Source organism: Loxodonta africana, chromosome 5 (genome assembly GCF_030014295.1).
Source record: "Loxodonta africana isolate mLoxAfr1 chromosome 5, mLoxAfr1.hap2, whole genome shotgun sequence".
Taxonomy (NCBI): domain Eukaryota; kingdom Metazoa; phylum Chordata; class Mammalia; order Proboscidea; family Elephantidae; genus Loxodonta; species Loxodonta africana.
Window position 1 is genome coordinate 5946567 of NC_087346.1, and position 19869 is coordinate 5966435.

Consider the following 19869-nt stretch of genomic DNA (forward strand, 5'->3'; position numbering starts at 1 on the left):
ATCCTTCTTTTTTGTTTCCAGATTTCACATTCCAATCACCAGTAATTATCAATGTGTTTAGATTGCATATTTGATCAATTTCAGACTACAGAAATTGGTTAAAATCTTCAATTTCTTTATGTGTGGCATTAGTAGTTGGTATGTAAATTTGAATAATTTGCCCCTCTAATATATATAAAAAAAGTGTCTTTTCTTAATGAAAGCAAATCAGAGGGTGGGCTCCTGGGAACAGGGCTTGTTTGCCACTGAATTTTCAGGGTCTAGGACAGTACCTGCCATATAGTTGGTGCACAATTAATGTTTTTGACAAGACAAATAAACAAGTGAGTGTATACTTTAGACTTCAGCTCCATTCTACTGACATTCAAGATCTTCTACAGTCTTTTTCCAAACAATCTCCTATTCTTTGACAGAGTTTTCAGTTAATCGTTCTCCTCTAATAAACTAACCATTCTTCTTACTCGTACCTAGTCTAAATATTTGTAAGATAGTTATATTTCCTTTTACAGAAGATACAGGAGGCTAAAGAAGGCTGTGTTTTTATCTACCATTTTTTACTACTTTGGTGCTCTTTGTTGCAACCAATAGCTAATAGAAAACCCAATTAAGCCATATTAAACAATTAAGAAAAATATTGGCTAATTCAACTGAAAGAGTTAGAAGTAGTTATAAAACAGACCTGATTTGATCTGGGATCTGGATTAGTTCTTCCTGGTTCTCTTATATTTGACCCTATTGTTTCAATTTGATCAAAGCAGTCTTTGGATGTCTTGGATGGTTTGAGTGTCAGGTACGGCATGAGGAAGTGAAGTTCATGCAAGAAGACCAGAAAACAAATAGATTTTATTATTCATAGGTTCCAGAGAAGAAAACACAGACCTGTTTGACACACAGTCACACAGGGAAGGACACAAAGCTGAAAGGTATTTAACCGAGAGAGAAAGAGAGAACCTATGGGCTGAAGTCTCTATTGAGGTTTTGGGGTGGGGAGTCGCTAATTAGCTCTCCTTGAAGTCTTATTGGTAAGTTTTAAAGTTTCTAGTTCATTATCATGGGGGAAGGGAGAAGCTTTTATCACAGAAAATAATATGGAGTATGACTAGGAAGGGCAAGGAGTAATCACAAACTTTGAGAGACTGGGTTACAAAATAATAAAGGATTCTTATCAATGGAAACTACCTGGGGCATGGCCTGGAAGACAAGTTAAGACAACAGCTGTTGAGAGAATGGGTGAAAAGTTAGGAATGGCCATGGCAGAAATTCGGGAAAAGGCAACTAGGAGGAATTAATGGATATTTACCCAGCTCTCTGTTAGGCCTCACTCAGTTCGGCCTTATGATACCTGTTATAGTTTGAATCGTGTCCCACAAAAACATTTGTTGTAAGTCATAACAATGGTTATGATCTTGGCTGCTAATCAAAAGTTTGGCAGTTTGAATCCACCAGCCGCTCCTTGAAAACCCTAAGGGGGAGTTCTACTCCATCCTATAGGGTCACTATGAGTCAGAATCAACTCCATGGCAATGGGTTTTATACCTGTGGATCTAATTCCACGTGGGAATAGGGTTTTCTTTGTTATGTTAATTAGGACATATCAGTATAGGGTGTGTTTTAAACCAATCTTTCTGAGGTTTAAAAGGAGTAGATTAAGTACAGAAGCAAGGAAGCACAGAGAAGGGAACATAGATACTACCTGCTGAGAAGAATGCTAGATAAGCTGAAACTAGAATTTCCCTCCCAAGGGAGCAGAGAGAGCCTTCCCCTACAGCTGATACTCTGAATTTGAACTTCTAGCCTCCTAAACTGTGAGACAATAAATTTCTGTTTGTTAAAGCCACCACTTGTGGTATTCCTCTTGTAGTAGCACTATGAAACTAAGACAGGACTCATGTGGGTATTGGCTTCATTTCCAGTGTGGATTCCTCTTGGTTGAAGAGGGCTGGAGAGAGCACCTCATCTCTGTACCATGGAACAGAGTTCCAAAGCTTTGTGCTGATTAGGCAACTTTTCATTTAATGTTTGCTTTACCCGTGGAAGAGGATGCGATGATTAGATTAGGCTTAGTTAATTTAAGACCCTGAATGGCTCAGATAAGTCTTGGGATCTCAAATCACTCTTGAAAATGGAAGTATAATTAATCTCAGCCAAATAAGTATATGCTGTTTGTATAAGGAGGAAGATGACAAGTGTTATAAGATAAATCCTGGTTATCTTATATCTGTTTCTCACAGAAAGAAGCTGAGCTGGGACAGATTTGCAGCCATATTTGGTTACAGAATTGTAGCTATAAACCTTGAGTTACTGCTTGGATAAGGGTGTATTCTCTGTGAATAATCTGGAGAGTATAAGTGTGAAAGAAAAATTAAATTTATATGGTTGAAAATACTATGTACTTTATTTCCTGGTGCTGTCACAATTTGGAAGAAACATGCTTTTTTAATGAATATCTGATATTTTACATGAAACACTGATGGTTCACTGAGACACTTACAGCAGCTGAATAGTGAACCTGGAAGAGAATCAAAAAAGAAAATGTTCAGCTCATCAGGGCACCTAAATATGCACACAACTTCAGTAAAAGATGTTATCCCCTTTGACTTCACCAATCCCCTACTAAGATATTTATCTATAAAAATTATAATAAAAAAGATAAATATTTTGAAATAGATGCAGAAATACAGTTTATAGCACTCAGTGTAAAATATTAAATGGTCAGTTATATAGAAAACATCATAGAGTTAGAGCAGAGTCTAAGAAGTGAACACTTATTTCTTATATTTGTGCTGCATTAGTAAAGTTAGAAATAGAGTCAAAACCTAATGTAATGCTGAGGAAGTAGGTCCAGGATTGGGATATTCATTTTAGAAACAAAGATAGAGTGAGAACAAATGTGTGGAACCAAAAGGTGAAGGAAAATCAGAAGGTAGCAAAGAGCTCTAAAAAATAACAAAATGGCTGAAAACAAACCTGACGTAGAGAAATTCCAGATACACAATTTGTTTTTGACACATTTCAAGGAAAAGACATAGCGGGAAGAGTGACATATCTGTTTGATAATATTTTCAAAAAATAACGAGTATGTGCATTTCAACATCTTTTGAATAGTTGAGGTAGCCTGCTCCAGGAAAAGATTTGTGCCCTCCATCTCTTGCATCCATGTGGTGAGCTTTCCTGTATCAGGCCTCTGGGCTCAGGCTCTTTCCATTGGCTGGTCAAGAAGGTCATTATGGACTTCATGCTAAATGGGTTTGAGGAAAGATATAATTCTTATACATCAGGTTTCATAATTGCCTGCATTGATATATCTTTATTTACTTATTTTTTAATAATTTTTATTGTGCTTTAAGTGAAAGTTTACAAATCAAGTCAGTCTCTCACACAAAAACCCATATACAACTTGCTGCACGCTCCCAATTACTCTCCCCCTAATGAGACAGTCTGCTCTCTCCCTCTACTCTCTCTTTTCGTGTCCATTTCACCAGCTTCTAACCCCCTCCACCCCCTCATCTCCCCTCCAGGCAGGAGATGCCAACATAGTCTGAAGTGTCCGCCTTATCCAAGAAGCTCACTCCTCACCAGCATCCCTCTCCTACTCATTGTCCAGTACAATCCATGTCTGAAGAGTTGGCTTCGGGAATGGTTCCTGTCCTGGGCCAACAGAAGGTCTGGGGGCCATGACCACTGGGGTCCTTCTAGTCTCAGTCAGACCATTAAGTCAGGTCTTATGAGAATTTAGGGTCTGCCTCCCTCAGAGGTTCTCTCTTGTGTTCCCTGTCAGCAGGGCAGTCATTGGTTGTAGCCGGGCAGCATCCAGTTCTACTGGTCTCACGGTGATGTAGTTGGGGGTTCATGTGGCCCTTTCTGTCTCTTGGGCTCTTAATCGCCTTGTGTCCTTGGTGTTCTTCATTCTCCTTTGATCCAGGTGGGCTGAGACCAATTGATGCATCTCAGATTGCTGCTTGCTAGCATTTAAGACCCCAGATGCCACTCTTCAAAGTGGGATGCAGAATGTTTTCTTAATAGATTTTATTATGCCAATTGACTTCGATGTCCCCTGAAACCATGGTCCCCAGACCCCTGCCCCTGCTACACTGGCCTTCGAAGCATTCAGTTTATTCAGGAAACTTCTTAGCTTTTGGTTTAGTCCAATTGTGCTGACCTCCCCTGTATTGTGCGCTGTATTTCCCTTCACCTAAAGTAGTTCTTATCTACTATCTAATTAGTGAATGCCCCCTCCCACCCCCCTCCTTCCCCCATCTTGTAACCACAAAAGAGTGTTTTCTTCTCAGTTTAAACTATTTCTCAATTTCTTATAATGGTGGTCTTATACAATATTTGTCCTTTTGCAACTAATTTCACTCAGCATAATGCCTTCCAGGTTCCTCCATGTTATGAAATGTTTCACAGATTCCTCACTGTTCTTTATCGATGTATAGTATTCCATTGTGTGAATATACCATAATTTATTTATCCATTATTATGTTGATGGGCACCTTGGTTGCTTCCATGTTTTTGCTATTGTAAACAAGGCTGCAATGAACATGAGTGTGCATATATCTGTTGGTGTAAAGGCTCTTATTTCTCTTGGATATATTCCAAGGAGTGGGATTGCTGGATCGTATCGTAGTTCTATTTCTAGCTTTTTAAGGAGGTGCCAAATTGATTTCCAAAGTGGTTGTACCATTTTACATTCCCACCAGCATTGCAGAAGTGTTCCAGTCTCTCCACAGCCTCTCCAACATTTATTGTTCTGTGTTTTTTTGGATTAATGCCAGCCTTGTTGGACTGAGATGAAATCTCATTGTAGTTTTTATCTGCATTTCTCTAATGGCTAATGATCGTGAACATTTCCTCATATATCTGTTAGCTACCTGAATGTCCTCTTTAGTGAAGTGTCTATTCATATCTTTTGCCCATTTTTTAATTGGGTTATTTGTCTTTTTGCAGTTGAGTTTTTGCAATATCATGTAGATTTTAGAGATCAGGTGCTGATCAGAAATGTCATAGCTAAAAACTTTTTCCCAGTCTGTAGGTAATCTTTTTACTCTTTTGGTGAAGTCTTTGGATGAGCATAAGTGTTTGATTTTTAGGAGCTCCCAGTAACCTAGTTTTTCTTCTACATTATTTATAATGTTTTGTATACTGTTTATGCCATGTATTAGGGCTCCTAACTTTGTCCCTATTTTTTCTACCATGCTCTTTATCATTTTAGATTTTATATTTAGGTCTTCGATCCATTTTTAGTTAGTTTTGGTGCACGCAGTGAGGTATGGGTCTTGTTTCATTTTTCTGCAGATGGATATCCAGTTATGCCAGCACCATTTGTTAAAAAGACTGTCTTTTCCCCATTTAACTGTTTTGGGGCCTTTGTCAAATATCAACTGCTCATATGTGGATGAATTTATGTCTGGATTCTCAATTCTGTTCCATTGGTCCATGTATCTGTTGTTGTACCAGTACCAGGCTGTTTTGACTACTGTGGTGGTATAATACTTTACAAAATCAAGTAAAGTAAGGCCTCCCACTCTGTTCTTCTTTTTCAGTAATGCCTTATTTATCCGGGGCCTCTTTCCCTTCCATATAAAACTGGTGATTTGTTTCTCCATCTCATTAAAGAATGTCCTTGGGATTTGGATTGGAATTGCATTAAATGCATAGATTGCTTTTGGTAGAATGGATGTTTTTATGATGTTAAGTCTTCCTATCCACGAGCAACGTATGTTCTTCCACTTATGTAAGCCTCTTTTGGTTTCTTGCAGAAGTGTACTGTAGTTTTCTTTATATAAGTCTTTTACATCTCTGGTAAGATTTATTCCTAAGTATTTTATCTTCTTGGAGGCTACTGTAAACGGCATTGATTTGGTGATTTCCTCTTCGATGATTTTTTGTTGGTGTAGAGGAATCCAACTGATTTTTGTATGTTTATCTTGTATCCTGATACACTGCTGAACTCTTCTATTAGTTTCAGTAGTTTTCTGTAGGATTCCTTAGGGTTTTCTGTGTATAAGATCATGTCATCTGCAAATAAAGATACTTTGACTTCTTCCTTGCCAATCTGGATGCCCTTTATTTCTCTATCTAGCCTAATTGCTCTGGCTAGGACTTCCAGCACAATGTTGAATAAGAGCGGTGATAAAGGGCATCCTTGTCTGGTTCCTGATCTCAATAGGAATGTTTCAGACTCTCTGCATTTAGGGTGATGTTGGCTGTTGGCTTTGTATAAATGACCTTTATTATGTTGAGAAATTTTCCTTCTAGTCCTATTTTGCTGAGAGTTTTTATCATGAATGACTGTTGAACTTTGTCAAATGCCTTTTCTGCATCAATTGATAAAATCATGTGATTCTTCTCTTTTGTTTTATTTATGTGGTGGATTATATTAATTGTTTTTCTAATGTTGAACCATCCCTGCATACCTGATATGAATCCCACTTGGTCATGGTGAATTATTTTTTTGATATGTTGTTGAATTCTATTGGCTAGAATTTTGTTGAGGATTTTTGCATCTACATTCCTGAGGGATATAGATCTATAATTTTCTGTTCTTGTAGTATCTTTACCTGGTTTTGGTATCAGGGATACGGTGGCTTCATGGAATGAGTTTGGGAGTATTCCATCCTTTTCTGTGCTCTGAAATACCTTTAGTAGTTCTGATGTTAACTCTTCTCTGAAAGTTTGGCAGAAGTCTGCAGTGAAGCCGTCTGGACCAGGGCTTTTTCTTGTTGGGAGTTTTTTGATTACCTTTTCAATCTCTTCCATGTTATGGGTCTATTATTTGTTCTACCTCTGTTTGTGTTAGTTTAGGCAGCTAGCGTGTTTCTAGGAATTCATCCATTTCTTCTGGGTTTTCAAATTTGAGTATAGTTTTTCATAGTAATCTGATATGATTCTTTTAATTTCAGCTGGGTCTGTTGTAATATCGCCCATCTCATTTCTTATTCCGGTTATTTGCTTCTTCTTCTGTTTTTCTTTTGTCAGTTTGGCCAGTGGGTTATCAATTTTGTTGAGTTTTTCAAAAAACCAACTTTTAGTCTTGTTAATTCTTTCAATTGTTTTTCTGTTTTCTATTTCGTTTAGTTCAGCTCTAATTTTTGTTATTTGTTTTCTTCTGGTGCCTGTGGGTTTCTTTTGTTGCTCTCTTTCTGTTTGTTCAAGTTGTAGGGATAAATCTTTGATTTTGGCCCTTTCTTCTTTTTGGATGTGTGCATTTATTGATATAAATTGGCCTCTGAGCAACGCTTTTGCTGTGTCCAAAGTTCTGATAGGAAGCATTTTTATTCTCATTGGATTCTATGAATTTCTTTTTTCCATCCTTAATGTCGTCTATAATCCAGTCTTTTTTGAGCAGGGTATTGTTCAGTTTCCAAGTTCGATTTCTTTTTCCTGCTTTTCCTGTTACTGATTTCCACTTTTATGGCCTTATGGTCAGAGAAGATGCTTTGTAATATTTCAATGTTTTGGGTTCTGCTAAGGTTTATTTTATGACCTAATGTGTTGTCTATTCTAGAGAATGTTCTTTGTGCACTTGGTTGCTGTTGGGTGGAGTATTCTGTATATGTCTACGAGGTCAAGTTGGTTGATTGTGGCCTTTATATCTTCCGTGTCTTTATTGAGCTTCTTTCTGGATGTCCTGTCCTTCACCGAAAGTTGTGTGTTAAAGTCTCCTACTATTATTGTGGAGCTGTCTATCTCACTTGTCAATGCTGATAGAGTTTGTTTGATGTATCTTGCAGCCCTGTCATTGGGTGCATAAATATTTAATACGATTATATCTTCTTGGTTTATTGTCCCTTTCATCATTATAAAACGTTCTTCCTTATCCGTTCTGATGGATTTAACTTTAAAATCTATTTTTTTCAGAAATTAATATTGCGACTTGTACTCTTTTTTGATTGTTGTTTGCTTGATATATTTTTTCCATCCTTTGAGTTTTAGTTTGTTTGTTTGTTTCTCTAAGTCTAAGGTGTGTCTCTTGTAGGCAGCATATAGGCAGTTCTTGTTTTTTAATCCATTCTGCCACTCTCTGTCTCTTTATTGGTGCATTTAGTCCATTTACATTCAGGGTAATTATGGATAGGTATGAATTTAGTGCTATCATTTTGATATCTTTTTTTGTGTGTTGACAGTTTCTTTTTCCCACTTGATTTTATGTGCTGAGTAGATTTTCCTTATATATTGTCCTTTCCTCATATTGGTTGTTGTTGATTTTGTTTTTGCTGAGTCTGTATTTTTCCCTTGTATTTTATTTTGATGAGTAGGATAGTTTGTCTCCTTTGTGGTTACCTTATTTTTTACCCATATTTTTCTAAATTTAAAACTAACTTTTATTTCTTTGTATTGCTGTGTCTTCCTCTCCATATGGAAGGTATATGATTACATTTCTTACTCCCTCTTTATTATTTTAATCTTATCTTCTTTTATATAGTAACATTGCTGTTACCCTGTGTTGGGCTTTGTCTTTTTGGATTTCCCTGTCTGGGTTGACTTCTGATTCCTCTGCCCAGTGTTCTTGTCTTGAGTTGATACCTGATATTAATGATTTTCTAGCCAAAGAACTCCCTTTAGTATTTCTTGTAGTTTTGTTTTGGTTTTTACCAATTCCCTCAACTTGTGTTTATTGGAAATGTCTTAATTTCTCCTTCATATTTTAGAGACAGTTTTGATGGATATATGATTCTTGGCAGGAAATTGTTTTCCTTCAATTTTTTAAATATGTTATCCCATTGCATTCTTGCCTGCATGGTTTCTGCCGAGTAGTCCGAGCTTATTCTTATTGGCTCTCCTTTGTAGGTGACTTTTCTTTTATCCCACGCTGCTCTTATAATTGTCTCTTTATCTTTGGTTTTGGCAAGCTTGAATATAATGTGTCTTGGTGACTTTCTTTTAAGATTTACCTTATGTGGAGTTCGATGAGCATCCTGGATAGATATCTTCCTATCTTTCACAATATCAGGGAAGTTTTCTGCCGACAAATCTTCAACAATTTTCTCTATTTTCTGGTATCCCCCCCTGTTCTGGTATTCCAATCACTTGTAGGTTATTTCTTTTGATAGAGTCTCACATGATTCTTAAGGTTTCTTCATTTTTTAATTCTTGTATCTGATTTTTCTTCAAATATATTAGTGCCAAGTGATTTATCTTTGAGTTCAGAAATTCTAGCTTCTACTTGCTCAATTCTGCTCCTCTGACTTTCTATTGAGTTATCTAATTCTGTAATTTTATTGTTAATCTTCTGAATTTCTGGTTGCTGTCTGTCTATGGATTTTTCCAGCTTATTAAACTTTTCGTTATGTTCCTGAATAATCTTTCTAATTTCTTTAGTTGCTTTATCTGTGTGTTCCTTGGCTTGATCTGTGTATTGCCACATTTCTTTCCTGATGTCTTAAAGGGTTCTGTATACTAAACTTTTGTATTCTGCATCTGGTAATTCCAGGAATGCACTTACATCTAAACAATCCCTGGATTCTTTGTTTTGAGAGCCTGTTGAGGTGATCATGGCCTGTTTCTTTATGTGACTTGATATTGACTGTTGTCTCCAAGCCATTTATAAGTTATTGTATTAGTTCATGCTTGCTTACTGTGTCATAGCTGCTTGCTTTGTTTTGTTTTGGTATATCCCTGTGGGTTGCTTGAGTGGGCTAGCTTGATTATTTTTGCCTTTGGAACTCTGGTGTCCTGTCCCCAGCTGGCTAGAGCTCTTATCAGGTATATCAGTTTAGGAGTCCATTCGGTTTTCTTGTATGAATTCAGCTCAGGTGTCTAGGTAGCTTATCATCAAGTGTATGGTACAGGTTCTGTCCTACAGTCTTAGAGAGGGCAGCGGTGATTGGCATATATACCGGTATCTGATTGCAGCAGGGGGTCACGCTCTGAACAAGGCAAGGGGCTGAGAACTGACCCCCAAGTGTCTCTGAGGAAAACGCATCTCTGTTCCCTAGAGCGTACTGGTGGGTGGGTTCTGCAGAGGGACCATGGGCACCCAAAGTTTTTGTTGTAAGGACTGGGAGATACCAGTTTTCTTTGGACCCCTGTCGGGGGTGGCTGAGTGACCTGAGTGGAGCTACCAGTCCTTAGGTCCTTGATGTGGGTAGGTGAGGACCTTGTTTAATAGGGAAAGCAATATCAAACATCAAACACCCACCTCTCCACCACACAGCTGAAATGGTTAGAGTTTGCCAACAAGGGCCTATTCTCCCAAAATAGGCCCACACATGTCCATGTAGAAGGGAAAGGTGCTCAACGTCCATGGATGGTTTATGCCTGGACAGGAGCTGCTTCTGTCCTGAGTTCCCCCGTTTAATGGAGCTAGCAAATTATCTTTTCCCCCAAATTGCAAATTTTTTCCTTCCCCAAGGCCAGGTGGATGGCTCTAGGTGCTCACCAAAGTCTATCTCTGGCCCAGGGATTCAGCTGCCGAAGCCGGCCTGGGGGTGTGGGGGGCGCGGTAAAATATACGCAAGCACTTAGCTTTTGCCGAAAGCACGCTGTTCTCCTCAGGTTCCGGAGGTGTGAGTAGGCTGTGCGGCTGGCTGCTTCTCCCTGAGGAAACTGCTGCCAAATGCTAGGACCAGCCCGCCGCTGCTGCCGCCGCTCCGGGAATAGTCCTAAGGGCTCCCTGCGATTCAGGTCCAGTAACTCCTCTCCACTTCTGAACTGCCTCTTCCTCCCCCTGCCCTTCAGTTCATTGTCTAAGGTTGCCTTTGATGCTTAAGGCTCCCAGCTCGTCACAAATATACTTGTTTCACTTTTTTCGGGGATCTTTGTTGAAAAGAGGGCTCAATGGAAGCGTCTGTCTGTTCCATCATCTTGGCTCCTCCTGATATATCTTTAAATAGAACTTGAAAATCATCAACAGGATGAGAAATAATCCAATAAAATTGGGAGACAACTTAGAAAAAAGTACTTCAAATGAATGAATGGCCAATGAAAAGATAACTGACATCATTAACCCACAGGGAAATGAAAATTAGAATCACAATGCGATCTAACCCAGATCCCCAATTATGGCAAGAGACTGGTAATACCAAGTGTCTCAGAGAGGTGGGAGTATACGGTTGTACAATTTTTTTTAAAACAGTTTGATTGTTTTTTCTCATAAAGGTGTCCCTGTAGAACAGAGTAGAGCTGCCCCATAGGGTTTCCAAGGGGTGGCTGGTAGATTTGAACTGCCGACCTTTTTGGTTAGTGGCCAAATTCTTAACCACTGCACCACAAGGGCTCTGCCCTTATGCTATCACCTAGTAATTCCACAGGAGGTATTTACCCCGTGAAATGAAAACTTACATCTACATAAAGACTGATATGAAAACATCCATAGCAGCTTTATTAGTTTGCTAGTGCTGCCATAAGAAAGTATCACAAACTTGGTAATATAAAATAACAGAAATACATCCGCTTACAGTTTTGGACGATAGAAGTCTTATATGAAGTTGTAGACAAGGCTGTTTCCTTCTGCATGGCTTGGTCCCATGCCTTCTTCTAACTTCCAGTGGTTTTCTGTATTGCCTGGTGTCCCTTGGATTAGAGGTGCATCACTCCAATTTCTGCGTCTCTCGTCATGTGGCTTTCTTCTTGCGTGTCTCTCTCTGACCGTCTCTGTGTCTCTTCTGCCAGTTGTGTTGGATTAGGGCCCATCCTACTGAATATGACCTTAACTAATAACATCTTCAAAGACACTATTTCCAAATAAAGTCATATTCACAGCTACTGGAGGTTTAGGACTTAAACATGCCATTTTGGGGGACACAAATCAACCTATAACAACAACATTAATCATATTAGCCAAACACTGGAAAAAAGACTAACAGGAAAATTGATACATTTATGCAATGGCATTGTCTTTTCTCAGTTGCCTTAGAATCGACTCCGGCTCCTGGCCACCCCGTGAGTGTCGGGGCGGCACTGCGCCCCCGGCTCCTGGCCACCCCGTGAGTCAGCGCAGCACTGCGCCCCCGGCTCCTGGCGACCCCGTGAGTGTCAGGGCAGCACTGCGCCCCCGGCTCCTGGCGACCCCGTGAGTCAGGGCAGCACTGCGCCCCACGGGGTTTCCAACAGCTGGTTCTTTGGAAGTAGGTCAGCGGGGCTTTCTTCGGAGGTGCCTTTGGGTGGACTCCCATCTTCGGCCTTTTGATCTGCATCTGAGTACTTTGACAGCTTGTGCCACCCAAGGACCTAACACAACACAATACCACCTAGCAATTAAAAGAGAGGAAGAAACTACTTTTTTTCTAAAAACATAAATAATGAAATTTCCTTGAATAAAAGAAGCCTGGCAGACAAAATATACGCACCGCATAGTCAACGTTACATTTTAAGCAGCTGAAACTACGATTTGATGATAAAATCAGTCTTTGTCTTGGGTCAGGGACTGGGAAGACAGACTGCAATTCAGACATAGGAAACTTTCTGGGATCCTGGAAAAGTTTTATATCTTGTTTGAGGGTGTGTTTAAACAAGGACATATATTTGTCAATACAATTTAATTCAGTAAACTTAAAATCTGTGTACTTAACTTACGAAATTCAGACCTCAATAAAGTTGATAAAGCAAACAAAAGTGATTTTTTGACACATAGAAATTGTAGATTATAGGGCTGCATTCTTGGTCACGTAGTAGCCCAACCGAGGATCTTGAAAAATACCTAAACTAATTAAGAAGCTTGAGAAAGATGAGTGGAAAAGAAAAAAAAAGACTTTAGGAAAAGAAAAAAACTTTACACTTTTAATAGTTTTAAGGGTTTATCAAATTATTTTCAAATATGAAATTGACAAAAGTTTCAGAAGACTGGGCCATGTAGGATGACATTGTTGGCAGACTGCAGAAGTGGAAGAAACAAAGCAGTATGTATTACGGAAATTCATAAATTAAAAGACGGTAATTTTTTCAAGTCACTTTTATCTTTGCTTTATAAATCATTGCAGATTTGAAAACATTCAACAAATATTAATGAGAAGAATATTTCTGTCTTTTGAGTATTAAGACAAGGCTAAACAAGCTCTTCTCTTTAAAGCATGTCACGCTTGACTGAGAATAAGCGAACTCTGGGGCAAAAAGGTCAAATTTATTTGAAATTATGACCCTGTGACAATTGTGAATTTTTTAAACCACCTTCTCTCAGATAGGCACATACTGTTTTTCTTGCTCTTACGCTTTCTTCCCATATTTCTCCCTATTTTATCAAACGCAAAAATTCTTATCAATAAATCTATGCTCTTGTTTTGATGTAAATTATATATAAAAACATGCAGTTATTGGTTCAACCGAGTATAATCTGTTGTTATAAAATATAACTTCTGGATTCCTTGGCTCTCTGAAAGTTAATTTCTGTTATTAAGGGTTTTGCTCTCCCCCCCCATTGACAATACAGGTTTTATAGGTACAAGCATCCGCAAGCCAGTATCTTGAGGTAGGTACTACAAGGACGCAGGAAGCAGAGCCTATGGAGAGTTAATGGATGCTATCACAAAGACACATATTACTAGATAATGGAAACTGATGGGTATACACTTATTTTCTGTACTTAGGTAGAATTTTAGCCAGAAGTATTTTGACCTTAGCCATCTGGGTAAAACTTATGAATATGTACTTAGGTCATTTTTGAATGCATATTTTGCTTTTGTGATGCTAGGTGAGTATGTTTTTAGCTGGAAAGATATTCTAAAGTGCAGTCTGCTTCCCTTAAGCACTGCCAGTATAATTTGCATTGAAGTTGTTTATGTGCAATCTTGAAGAAGAGCTTCTAAAAGCCACAAAATTTTGATTGATTGAAATTGAAAGTAGCGTTAATGCTATTTTGATGTTCTTCATGTGTGAGTGTGTGTGTATGTGTGTGTGTGCCTGCGTGTCACTTTAAAGTGTCAGATTTTACTGAGTATAACTTACTATATGTATATTTTTAATATAAACAGTTTGAGGCTAATGCTATTATGAAACACACTGATGATTATATAAGCCCTGTGCACTGTGTTTTCTACAGATAAATGAATATGTTACCTATCTATTAGTGATCAGCATTGCATGATGTTTTAAAGTTATGGCATAAACAAACACTATGCCCTCTTATTCCATGCCATGAGAGGGTTTTATTTTTTTTAATGCTGCCACTTTTGAATTTCACTGAATCTGAACAAAACAAAGCCAGAAATGGGATATTCTTTCTGTGCAATTATTAAAAGCTACACCTTCTATCACTTTTAAACAAAACTGTCACTTTGCAAAATTAGATTGTTACTTTCCACAAGGCATGAATCTCAACTTGGTGGTACTTTTTCCATATCGTCATTAAGAGAAAGTTCATGAATACTTAATAAGAGGCATTTGCATCATATAAACACCTTCAATCTCCTGTTCTGTATGCAGTGGTTGCACTACCATCTGGCAAAGGTTTCAGTTGACTGAAGCTGAAGCAATAAATTAGTACAGTGAAAGATACTACCAACAGTTTTAAACCAATTAAAATGCTTGAAGCAGGCTCAATGCATGTTAAAATGTTATGTCTGCTTCTGTCAACAGCCACAAACGAAAGAAATATAATGAGCCAACCATGGCTGAAGGGAAGTTAGCAGGAGTCAAGGGTGCTCTTCATTGTGGGCACTTATAACAAAGGCTTACGCAATTAAAAAGTAAATGCTGGTACATGTCTCCCCCTCCCCCACCTCACCTCACCATCCCTAGTGCCCAGGCAGAGGGTAAAACTTACTGTTTATTTTTATTGAACAGATGGATACCAGGGTTTGTAAAATAAATAAATAAATAAAGTTTTGTATTTCATGTCTCTTTGAGAAATCTCTACTGATTGGGATATATTAGTGGAAAATTGATGCTTACCCTTTCCAGAAATTATTACTAGATTAACAAGAAGATAGATCTTGGCCATAAAATGACTTTGAAAAAGGTACTGTTTCTTCAGTATATCTATTGTTGTTCTGTTTTATTTTAAAACTAGTTTTTACGTTAAATTAAAATGGCTAAAAAGAAAGGAAGTAAAGATTTTATAAAAGTTTCTTGATACATACACAATTCTCATGAGATAGTTCAAGATTGGAAAAGTAACAAATTTATTATTCTTCCTCTATGAGATAATAAGTATTACTTCTTAATACAAACTTCATTATTTTATATCCAAGGATAACTGTATGGGTTCACGTTTCTAAGACGTAAAATATGTGCTCTGAACTCTGACAACTGGCCTTAACAAGCTTGGCTCACGTGCTTGCTCCGGCCTGAGTGGTGGAGTACGAAGAATGGTTCCACCTCAGGCATAGGCGCACTTCCAAAACCAAGGGGTCCCAATAAAACATGGGAACATCTTACCCCAGTATGGGGGAATATAAGCCACAAGCGGTTAATGTCCACTACAACCTTTCAAGAGCTCAGCTGAGCTGAGAGCTAAGCTGTCAGATATCAGAGTAGTTAATTAAGACAAAAATGTAAAATAAAAGTAGCAATTAATTACTAAGATAATAATACAAGCAAGAGGATAACTCAGAGAAAGCACCAACTTCCTCATTGTTGCATTTTCCCCCACGAAATGGTGCCATAAGAGGGTTGGGTGGATCAGTGCAGAGACAGGGACTCATCTTGCTGCCAAAGGAACCCCAGTAAAAGGCTCCTGTAATTTTACGGATTCAGGGGATGGTGACAAAGAGATAGAAAGAAAGTCTAGAAATGGGAAAGTAGTGAGTACTGAGTTGTGTGGAGAAGAGTGTCTTTAATGTTTCTCTAATCTCCTCTATACAAGGTTTCAGCAGATGGTCCTGAGTAAAGTATTGGCCAAGTGCCCCCAATAAGGAGGTGCCTCGGTTAGAAATGGAGCCCTGGTGGCACAGTGATCAAGAGCTATGGCTGCTAACCAAAAGGTTGGCAGTTTGAATCCACCAGGCACTCCTTAGAAACTCTATGGGCAGTTCTACTCTGTCCTGTAGGGTCGCTATGAGCCAGAATCAACTTGACAGCAATGGGTTTGTTTTTTTGTGTTTTGAGTTAGGAATGAAGATATTTGTAAGACCACGGCTGGCCCGGGGCCCTGAGTCCTTAACCGAAACACCCTTCAGATACTGCCGTGCACTGGCTGTGCATTAAGTCTGGTTGGCAGGGCAGCTTTCTCCCTTGAGGTCTGCCAGGTAAAGCCTTTGTCAGGCCTGAAAAATGACACACAGATTTTTAGCCAGGAGCCAGATTCCTTGTAACTCTAATTTTTTTCTCCTTTTTTGCTCACTGTGTTTTTATTTTTTGATTCCTTTTGGTGTATAATAGTTTATTTGACAAAAATCCTTGTAATTACAGGACTGAGTAACTTACAGGATGGTATCATACCATGATTACCACTAACATGACAAGCGTCTTACTAACAACACTTCTCTGATATAGATTATTGTTATGAAAACTGGAGAATATAACATCCGATATTTATTGAGTGCTATGTGCCAGAAGCTTTTCTGACAATTTTATTATTCTTGAGAAATAATTTTTATATTAATTAAGATTTATCATAATGTCTGCCATATGTTTAGGTCTCAGTGTTTATTAGCTATGAATTAATATTAGATACTGAACTGAGGCCTCGCATAATTATGTTACTTGTTCATATTCAGAAGGTTTAAAGATGGTATGACTTAAATCTGGTCTCTCTGACAACTGAATCCATATTTTTTTAACATTGCACAGTTCTCTTCCAGGACCCTGCTATTAATGAAATGGCTTTTCTATCATATATTAAGATATAATACACAAAGTTATAGTTTTTTTTTTTTTTTAATGTAGAAGGGACAAAAGAATGCATACAACTTTGATGCCTACTTTATATATGATGACACTGTAGACTGAAAATATTAAATTCCATGTCAAATATCACAGACGGGTTAGCAGACAAGTTGAGACTAGAAGTTAGGATTCCTGATTTTGAGTTCAGTGATGCACCATTATGTTATATTTGCTGCAATTAAGGGAATGAATGTAACATATGGGTTCTGAATCATCATTATAAATTGAACACTTGTGACTCACCAACAAATTTAAGAAAAAGAATATTTTCAAAAATCATAGAAATTATTTTTCAAATTCTTGAGGGATCCTGTATTATAGAAGTCAACATTATCCTGAATTTTATCATTATCTTTTTTAATAATTAACTGTGAATGTGTATTTATTAATTTTGCTTGATTTTGCACTTTAAAAATGATATTAAACTACTGAATATTTTTAATCTCTTTTATTTATGTGCAGTCAAGTATTTATTATACTTATGGGTCAGAATTGACTCAATGGCAATGGGTTTTGTTTTGATTTTTTGTTGGTTACGAAAGTAATCACAAATACCAAGTAAAAGGAAACATACATATATATGTATTATGTGTATATATTATACATATATGTATACATACACAGCTTTTATCTGCAATATTGGCTTGATCAAAAAACAAATACTGAAAAAAAAAATTGCCATCAAGTTAATCCTGACTCACAGCGACTCTATAGGACAGAGTAGAACTGCCTAATAGCATTTCCAAGGACCAGCGGGTGGATTTGAACTGCCCACTTTTTGTTTAGTGCCCAACTCTTAACTACTGTGTCACCAGGCCCCAAGAAACACATAAGGGCCATTAAAGGCAAAAGAGTATCTCTGGTAACACACCTAAACAAGAGTGGAATTATGCTTTCGAACAATGTGACCACCAAGATATATCCCCTTTTTTCTTATCATTTGCACTTACCACTAAACTTTCTATCACTCCCAAACTCTCTGTACTTACTAGCTCCATATCAATTTGCAGATTTTGTTTTCATTTTCAACAGTTTATTTATGTAATAAAAAGTAATAATAATATATATCATATAAGTTATCTTCTTTCTCAACTTAAACACATTTAATTGTATTTATTGAAAACAAACTGCCAAGATATAAAGGAAAATACCATTACTGATAAAAATATTGAATTCTACTCCTGTGGTGAATTGAGTTTTTTTATGTGGCCTTTTTCATTGGAAAAAAGACTTGTGAGACTTTTTCCCCCAAGCCCTGAGGGGTTACCTTTGCCCTAGTTTTCTACCTCAGAAGATTTGTTACATTTTCTGGGTAAACTGTAAACAACTTGGTTTGATACTTTTTGTCTTGTCCTGGGCTGCAGACTGCCTTGTGATTAGAATGAACCTTTCAGGGATCGGTCAATATTTTATACAAATGAAGTGCCTATGTACTATGCAAATGAATTGACTAAAACCTACTAAGCAAATGAAGTATCTGTGGCCTAGTGAAGGGGAATTTGTCAGTATATGGCCCCTGCTGGGAGTGGCCATGCCTTAAAATTGACAAGGAGTTGTATATATATGCTGCCAACCTCACAGAGGTTTTACAGACAGAATGAAGCAGGAGGAGAAGCAGCAAAAAGAAGTAGAAGGAAGGAAGAAGAGAGAAGAAGCAGAGAGAGGAGGCAAGGAACTTCCTAAAAGAACTGTAAACACTAAGGTAGTGAGAGGGCCAGGAGGGGTCCAGCAACAGAACAGGCAGCGAAAGGCCCTAAGAGGACATTGCAGCAGTCAGTGGTGACAGACAACAGGGCCAAGAGGAGCTTGTCCTGAGGGGGCCGAGAGGAGCCTGTCTTTAGGAGGTCTGCACAGCCAAGAGGAACTGAGAGAACTGTCCTGCACTGAAGAAGGAAGACTTTGCCTACATGCTTCCTGATCCTGATCCCCAGGTGTGGCCCGTGGACCCTGATCCCCAGAGGTACCCTGTTACTTCTAAACTACTAAACTTTAAAGAGGTCTGTGAGTTCTGTGTGGCCATTGCAACAGGTTATCAAAGCCACCAGAAAAGTAGAGAGTGCTGTAGGAGAGATGGGTGGTGTCACAATTGGTAAAAAGGTTGAGAAGGAAGGTGTGTTTGACCTCTACCTCATCGGAATCAGCTTTGGCTGATCTTGGTCATTATCCCCCCGAAATTAGACAGGTTCTGATTCTGCTACCACGCCCACCCTTTACAAACCCCTAAATAAGTTTAGCTTCACTTTTCGTTATTCACACATAGGAATTCCTCATTAGGGTCAATTCCCAGTTGAACTTCAATATTCATATATGCTACCTCCTCGCTCTTGCCTGGACTGTCATCACAATGCATATGACTGCAGAAGGTTTGAAGACAAAAACTAAGAGTTATTCATGGAATTTTAATATGAAACCAACTACTGAGTTGATTAAATATTTTTGAAGAATGAAGAGATGATCTGATAAAAACAATTTGGTAGGCATAACCAAGAGGACAATTTCTATACTATACAACGGTAATTGTATATCCTATCTTTATTATCTTTTCCAAATGTTGCTAAAATTCATATACTTTTCAGCAGTTTGGACTAGATATTTTTTTCTTTTAGGAACTGATTCGTGAACTTGCTTAAGAATTAGTAGCTTCAATTAGACATATATTAATTTCCAAGCCCTTCTTTGAATTTAGCAATGCTGCTTTTATGATATGAGCTATATTTTGCCCCTATTATCTTTCTTGACTCTGTGGATCCAATTTTGTTATCCTATGTCTGCCTATGCCAACAAGTCAAAATTTTAGTAGAATTAAACAGGAACAAAATTAAATGGGACTTCTACCAAATGAAAATGATTAAACAATAACATAAACTTGATATTGTTTACATTTTGAATATTAAATTGGCAGAAGAAATTATCATTTTCACTTGCTATGATTTAACCTCTTTATATGAAACATAACATTATGTCTTCCTACATTTCAATTAAAAGGCTTTTTTTTTATGGATATATCATTAACATCAAAAGTGTGAAGTAATTCTGCACATAAGTGACTTTCAGAAAGGAATAAAAGGGTCATATGATCAGGAAATATAAGTTTATTTACAGTCTTAT